General features: G+C 42.5%; 1 long non-coding RNA gene across 2 annotated transcripts; it reads right to left on the reverse strand.

Moving 5' to 3' along the window:
* Positions 1 to 2,097: 2,097 nt before the first annotated feature.
* On the reverse strand, positions 2,098 to 7,451 carry LOC310896609. Of its 2 annotated transcripts, XR_014581665.1 has the most exons (5): positions 7,242 to 7,451; positions 6,856 to 6,996; positions 5,267 to 5,368; positions 4,330 to 4,482; positions 2,098 to 3,688 (listed from the first exon to the last, which is right to left on the reverse strand). It is a non-coding gene; the product is annotated as an uncharacterized lncRNA (long non-coding RNA). The 2 variants fall into 2 exon arrangements; XR_014581666.1 differs by having other exon boundaries at positions 2,098 to 4,482.
* Between the last annotated feature and the right edge of the window lie 659 nt (positions 7,452 to 8,110).

An 8,110-nucleotide genomic window follows, 5' to 3' on the forward strand; every position in this document is an offset into this window, starting at 1 on the left:
ATGTGGAAAAAAACACTCATTTTAATAACTCCAAGTCTTGAGCTCCTGCATGTCTTCGAGGAGCTCTATTGCTCTCCCATCCAAACCTTCGAAAACAGTCTGTGTTTTGAAATTATCGCGGTGCAGATAATCCTTCACTGGAGCACTGATAGCAAGGTGTGAAAAAAAGAGCAGACATGGATCTGGAATCAAAGGCGGGGAAGCTCTTTGAGATGTGTCGCTAAGAAGTGCTGTATAGATGCCACATTAAAAGGACTGGCAGACTTCTGTCTAAGCTGTTCCTCCTCCTGGATGCATTTTCTTTTGACATGAGCATTTCTCCGTCCACACAGTCCCTGTGACTGTGATGGTGTATTCCCAGAAGACCACATTTCGACCAGAGGTACGCAGATCTGGCCGACTTCCCTGTTCACACATCCTTCTCTGAAGCCAGCAAGGGCAGCGCTCTGGTCCCTGACTTGTGCAGTGGGGCAGCCGGCAGACCCCACGTGGAGTGTCAGTAGGACAAATTAACACATATTTCGCTCCTCCTTTTGATCCAGGATCAAACAGAGCAGTTCAAAATCTACTTTCACCGATCCAAGTGGAGATGCTGATGTGGGTGGCTGCTGGCCGGGGTCCGTGGCTGCTCACTGGCCCTACGGAGCGAAGCCAGCAGGCGTGCCAGCACATCACTGCTGGGTTGGGAGGTCATCCCTTCGTGGGCAGCAGGCAAAGAGTGATAAAGGAACCCAAAACCTGTCTTTTAAGCTAAGCTCAGAAGATACCAATACACAAATTTCATTTTCAGACTCTTCACTCTGACAAAGCAGACTCGATCAAAACACAAATCACCGTTCTTATTATTTGACATTAGGGAGGAGAGGCAAAATTCTCCAGAGAGAGCAAAGACATATGGCTGAGTTCCAGTGCAATATAAAGGTGCTTTAAAGTACTCTTCCTTAATCTTCATTTTTATCTTCCTTTAAATGAAAATAAAATTAAAAAAAAAAAAGATTTTTTTTTCAAATCAGACTGGCAGACATTAGGCTTTGAACAGGAGAGAAGACACGTCCACCGTAAACAAATGACGGTTTGTGGACATTGGTATTTGACAGCTGTCTTCCAACAGGCAATCAGATGAAATAAATGTCGTGCCAGCTACCCACTATAACAGAGCTAACAATTGCACACAGGAAGATGTGACTGTTGGTTTTGATGGTTTCCCCTGTGGTTTTCACTTCCCTTTTTGGTGAAAGTGATGCAACTGTGATTTTTCTCATTTCCACCCTTTTCAGAATTTGTGAAAGTGCCCTGCTTGTGCTTCTTTTTATATCGGCATCTTCATTTTGCTGTCAATTCAGAAGCAAATCCAGTTGCTTGAACAGATTAAGGCTAAAATGGAACATAGCTGGAAAACAGCATTCCTCTGAATTGGTATTTTACCCATAAAATCACAGAGCCACAGAATCAGAGAGCCGCTGAGGCTGGAAGGGACTTCTGGGAACCTTCTGGTTCACCCGTTCTGCCCAAAGCAGCTGACATATGGGGACCAAAAAGTAGGAGTGTGCTCTGCCTGTCACTTCAGTGAAATGCATGCAACAATCTCTATAAAATGCTAACACTTTTTTAGCGTATCTAATGAGCACTCCCTGCTTAGATATTTTGGAATGCAGATGGTACTCAGAATACATAAAGCAGGCCAGAAGCACACCCCTTGTCTTCATCCCAGAAATTAGGAATAAAGAAATACAATCAAAATAATACTTGTATACTCTTCAACAATACTTGTTCAAGCTCATTCACTTTAGAGACAGCCAGTCTGCAGCAAGGCTCCCTCTATGTACCAGGTCTTTCCCATCTAATCTGGCAGCTGCAGACTCACCTGCCAAGTCTTTCTTGAGGTTAAGATGTTCACAGCACAGTCTGCTGTGATGGTTCCTGACCTCTCTGCCAGCCACCACCATTCCCACAGCAGAGTCGGCACAAGGGGCCGAGTCTCTGGTTTATGGGGAACGATGCCTTAGATGTCTTCTCCATGCCGACCACACCTGGCTCTGTGACACTTATGAATCAGGTCTGAGTTTCCGTGATTTCCAGCTAGGCGGTGGAAAGCAAACCCTTAGTAATTTTTGTTTTCTCAAGGTCTCCCATTGTGAATGGCAGCAGCAGGACAGTTTCATGAGTGATTCAGGCATTTGTGTGGAAAACAGGACAGCAGAGGCAGTGAGGAAGAATCTTTGTGAGTCAAGCCATGCTAAGCAGCTAAACTAACCCCATCCATCCATGCTGGTCCCCAGTGATTGCAGTGCCACATCAAAGGACATATGAATGGGCAGCTAGGACATTACTTTCAAACACTCATGGGTTTGGCACATCTTGTCTTTGGTTCAGTTTCATTCTGTTCCTAAGTGCTTTCGGCTAAAGAAAATTAGTCTTTATCTTAATGCAGAACATTTTAAATTGAAGTATTTTAAATCAGAGCTTTTTGCTGTTCCTGATCAGCTTTAAACCAATGACTAAGTTCAATCAGCACAGTTCAGCAGGTGGGAAAGTCTCAAGAAATTGAATGGGGATCAGGAAAAAACATTAGGGAAAGGTGGTCAGGTGTTTAGGTTGACCAGCTAACAGCCTCATAGGTCCCTGTTGTGAGAAATGAAATCCAGTATCTACTCTATTACTTACTTCAAACACTTAAGCAAAAGATGAAATATTGTTAAAATCCAACTAATATCAATATATTAAATTTAGAATGAATTTCAACTGTCATACCAAAGTCAGATGAGTCTCAATATTATATGGGAATTTAATCAAATTACTTCAAAAATTATCAGTCCTTATGCATTTTAAACAAATCTAAGACAGATGTCCTTTGTTTAGAAAGTACAACTGGAGAATTTTACCAAAGCCTGTCAAGTTGTGATTGAAAATGGTAACCTTTTTCGTGCTGACATAAAACTGCCATCTGACAATCTGATTGTCTCAGGGATGATTATTAAAGCTTTCTTTTTAGGATTATGTTCTTAAATGGGTAAGCACTTAAGTAGACAGCCTACTCATGTGCTATTGAAAATCATACAGACAACCCAGAAATTCTAGTTGTTACCTTTCCCTGCCTCCACCCTTTGCAACATTTATTGATTTGATAAGTTTGAAAACTTTATTCACCTAGGATAATTGGTCGATTCATGTCAAACTTTTCAACATACAACAAAGGCTGAAAAAAAATCTTATAGAACAATATTTGAACAGCAAAGCCATCTCCAGATTGCTTCTACATGTGCTCATATGCATGCATTTGATATGCCTGCTTTAGATTAAGGAACATATAAAGACCAAGGCATTTCTGAGTGTAGAAGAGTAGGAAAAAACAATAATAATAATAATAAATTTCTAATGATATCTGAAGCCTGAAAACATAGCATCTCTTTCAGGCTTCTGGATTGTTTAAACGTAAGACCTAGGATTGCAGCCAATAAGCCAGATGGTGATCTGCTGGACATCACATCTCTTGAACAGACTTTGTTCAGTTCAGGATGACTAGTCATGTGCTGGTGGGGTGTGCTTTTTAGTCCTGTGACTTTTCTCTGTCCAAGGTGGATGGTCACAGAGATTTTGGAACATCAGTTTTCCTTATCTCTTTTTCAGGGCTGGTTCTTTTTGCCTTCCAGAGCATCTTTCCAGTGTTTGGACAAATCTGGTATGAGACCTATCTCAAAGTTAGGCAAGTTATCACAAACTTTCAGGGCTACTCCCTAACCAATGTTGACTTTTAAGAGTTCTGCTTTAAAGCAATTTAAATATAGTCTGTGTTTTGCTTCCCATAGTGCCTCCCTGCCCCAAATATATACAAAATTCATAGACAGAAGACCATTTTTGAGGAAACTGGCAGGGTCTTATCTGGCTAAAAGGTCTTGAGATAACATTGTGTCACCAATTTAGAGAAAGTTCAGCATAAAAATAGAAGTCACTACTTCAAAAGAACAAGTAATGTTGATAAACATTAGTTACTAAGCATTCACCCATCAGAGTAATTTTGCACAGTTATTCTAAAATATAAGTTTCATTACAGTGAGTTTTTTTCTCAGAAACAGCTGATACATAGTGTTTTCCTAACACACAAATGGGCTCCAAGTCAAGTTGTTTGTAAACCAGAAATTTCATTTTGTAAGGGAAAAGCTATTTTAAAATCAATCAGGAGCGAACTTCGGGTAAAGGAAAAAATGGTATATCAAGTTTGCATTCCTTAAATTGCTCTTCCCTTGCAGGAGGTCTAGGCTTCACGGGATCTCTGTTGCTGACTACCAGGAATCATTGCAGTATATAGCAAATACTGTAAAAGTTATTTACCTTGTGGTATTTCTACTGGGAACAGCATTCACAGGAACATTTCCTTCTCCCAGTACCACAGGTAGTAGAAGGCAGTATTTACATGAATCCACGGAGATGTTTACCTCATTCTCTGCTGGTGATACTGCCTTTGCATGCCATAGAGCAAGCCACCTTTTGTCCCAAGTCAGAACAAACAGAAGAAAACAAATACTGCGCTGGTGAATTTGCAAAACATCAAACATTACACCTGTGACAACTCTTAGATGTGAATAGAAGTAAAAATACCAGGTAATTCTTTGTGTGTCCTGAAAAAAAAGAGCTAATCCATGCTGCTTGCAGTACTATTGTGATACATGTACTCTTACAGAGAAACTGTTCCCCTGGCAGGCTCTCCACAAGGCAGATTTTGCTATTTATCTGCGATACGAAGAGCAAATCTGCTTGCTCACTTCCAAGACCAAGAAGGACCAAGGCTGCAGGCTGTAGGGGGACCCAGGGAAATTATCAGAGGGGCAGTGGTGAGAACCACAATTCAGAGATGTTTTCAGAGCTGTGATACCTGGATTTTGGTGGAAGGTTTCCCCTCCAATTGCTTAGAAACTATTTGTGTTTCTTTGGCCTCTGCCCTGACACAGTTTGTTGTCTCTCTCTCTTCCCATGTCTTCTTTGCTTCTTAATCTTTCTACATGCTTTACCCTGCATTTCTTGTCTGCATTATTTCTCATCCTTCTCTCCCTCTCTTTTACTTCTCTATTCTTTACATTCATGTTTCTTCTTTCCTTCTTTCTCTCATCTTTTGTGGTGTTCCCCCCTGTCCCAGCCACAACGGAAGGAGGCCTAGGCTGATGGGCCACTGCTGGGGCTGGCACTCATATCTATGTGAGCTGCCACTGCTGGCTGAGCTACAAGTCCCATAACAATACAGAGGGAACATGAGTATTGTACAAACACCCACCTTTATCTGCAGATGCAGTGGCACCGTGAGCAGCACTTGTAAGGAATGAGTGGACTCTGGGTCGTTCAGTTGCATTCCCTTATATCAATCCCATGACAAACACTGGGAAGTGAAATGTATATTCATGCGTTTTAGTTACATAGCCACATGCATATGAGCTACAGCCAAATATCTAAATTCTTATGTATCCATGATTTCACACTGACTTTGCACTATATTTATGTCACTGCAAAAGAGCCTTTAAAACCTTACCAGATCTCCAGTTAGCATAAATCAGTGTAGCTCCACTGAAATGTGTGGCCTTGACTTTGGTGTGAATATATTTCAGACCTTGAATGACCTAAGCTGCACTTACATCTGAGTGCAAAACCATCATAAAACAACAAATGTATTTCCGTGTATCAAAACAACCTTAGGCAAAAGCAAGACAATGAGTCTATCTGAATATACTATTTTCTATGGGACTGACAATTTTTTGTTTGTTTGTTTGGAAGATGTGAATGACATATGAACTTTGCCATGGGAATCAAACATACAGCTGTTAAAATTGCCACTCTGTTGCTAATGAATTCTTCCAGTTCTCATCCATACGACTAAGGTTTTTGCTTATCTGATTGCTAGAATCAGGGTATTATTATGCTTTGGTAAAGTAATTATTTTTATTGAATTTGGTAACAAAATAACAGGCTGATTTCTTCCAGTCTAAAGGACAGGTCAATTTGTATTGGATTTGTGTTGTTTCTCTTTAAAGCTCTTCTAAGAAATGCTATTTATTTATTTATTTAATGCATGCTTTTTGTAGGGAGCCATAAAGTAGATTTAAGATGATACTCACTGCCACTATGTAGAAGGCAAATTGCCAGCACTGCTGACATACATGAGTACATAATCTGAGTAACCCTTAAAACTCCCTCTGAGACCTGCAATCTATTCCTTCTGGCATTGCTGTGTTGCGGATTTGGCTGCTAGCTCCTCTTCCAGACATCCCTCAGCACTCATTCATAAGGCGTAGCCTGAACTTTCAGGATCTCATTTCCACTCGGTGCCTAAACAGGAGCTTTTTTCTTTGATTTTAACTCAACTTGTTTCAGCCTTTTACTGAGTAAGTCACAAGAAGGTGGTGAAGTCCTGCCCGCGAGCAGTTGATCCGAGGACGGTGCAAGTCAGGATGCTGCTGCTGAGATCCAGACTCTTTCTTGGTGACTTCCCTTGCTAACAGATCCATCTATAACAAAACTCTTCACCTTCGAGTACTATGCCTCAGAAACAGATTGTGAGTGGGGAGATCCTCATTCAGAGTGCTTTTGGGAAGGATCTGAGAGCAGGCAGGCAGGTGGCATGCTGAGGTTGGTGCTGCTGCTGGGTATGGAAAATGTACTTGCACCTTCCCTCCTCTCCACCCGCTCTGTGGTTCCTCAGATATGGTGAGCCATTTGGACCAGCACTTACCTAAGTCCCTGGACACATCTAGGGTACATGACTTCAGCCCGGGGTGGCAACCACAGGTTCTGCCCAGGGACAGCTAAGAATAGGTCATTTACTAACACTTCTCACAAATGAGCGCCAAAAGCAGCATGATAGGTACCTACCAGCGGTGCAGTGGGTGAGCAGGTAAGGAGGAGAGAGAGGAGCCAGGAGCCTGCCTTCCCTTCCTGTTTCATTGATTCACTCTGCTTCTGCTTCCTCCTCTGTGAAAGCGGAGTTCCTAAGCTCACTCCCAGTTCTGATAGCTAGATGAAAAGAGGTAATGCACATTACGATTAATTTTCATACCCCAATTTTCATAAGCAACAATTAGGCTTGTTCGTGATTTTGAAGAGCTCTGCCAAAGAGAAAGCCAGACTGAAATCATGATCTGACTTCTTACCCAGCTCTGGAGAGGCTCGGCAGTCAGTGAATACTGAGCCTTCCCATGTGGCAGGCTTATAGCCCACTCTTTGAGGTATGGCAGTTTCAAAAAAGAAGGCGATCTCACCGGTTTGGCATGTTGGAGAAGAGGAGCATTCCCACAAGGGAACTTGTCTGCCCAACTTGGATATTCAAATTTCGTCAGACAGGATCTCCCTCTGAGGTAGACAAATTTCCTTCTATCTTGTCTAAGGAGCAGTGCAGGCATTTGTTTTAGGAAAACTGCTTCATTAGGTACTTAAGCACAGGAACAAGGCGGGAGCCAAAGCAGGGTGGATTGGAGCACACCCATGAAAAGGCCAAGTGATTGAGGATGCACCACAGCATGATGCAAGTCTCTAGCACAAACGGCTATTTTCTCCTCTTCCTCATTCCTCATGTATGTGTTTCCTGGTTCGATTCAGAACAAGTGCACCAGGACCCTGTGTCTCTCTCTCTTCCAACAGAGAAGCCACAGCTCCTCTGTGCTAAAGGCAGCCTTAGCTTCTCCTTATCATCTGAAGAAATCCTTGAAGATCCAAATTACAGCCTGACTTCACATAAACAGGAAAGATATTTAACTATATGCATAGCTTAGCATGAGCTGAGTTACTTTCCTACTAAAAGGAAGTTAAATATTTAAATGCCTTCTACAATGAGAAAAAAGGAAGGGAAGGGAAGGGAAGGGAAGGGAAGGGAAGGGAAGGGAAGGGAAGGGAAGGGAAGGGAAGGGAAGGGAAGGGAAGGGAAGGGAAGGGAAGGGAAGGGAAGGGAAGGGAAGGGAAGGGAAGGGAAGGGAAGGGAAGGGAAGGGAAGGGAAGGGAAGGGAAGGGAAGGGAAGGGAAGGGAAGGGAAGGGAAGGGAAGGGAAGGGAAGGGAAGGGAAGGGAAGGGAAGGGAAGGGAAGGGAAGGGGAAAGGGTAAAGAGGGAGGAAAATGAAAGAGGAAAAATGGAAGG

The sequence above is a fragment of the Anser anser genome, assembly GCF_964211835.1.
Source record: "Anser anser genome assembly, chromosome: 3".
NCBI classification, from domain to species: domain Eukaryota; kingdom Metazoa; phylum Chordata; class Aves; order Anseriformes; family Anatidae; genus Anser; species Anser anser.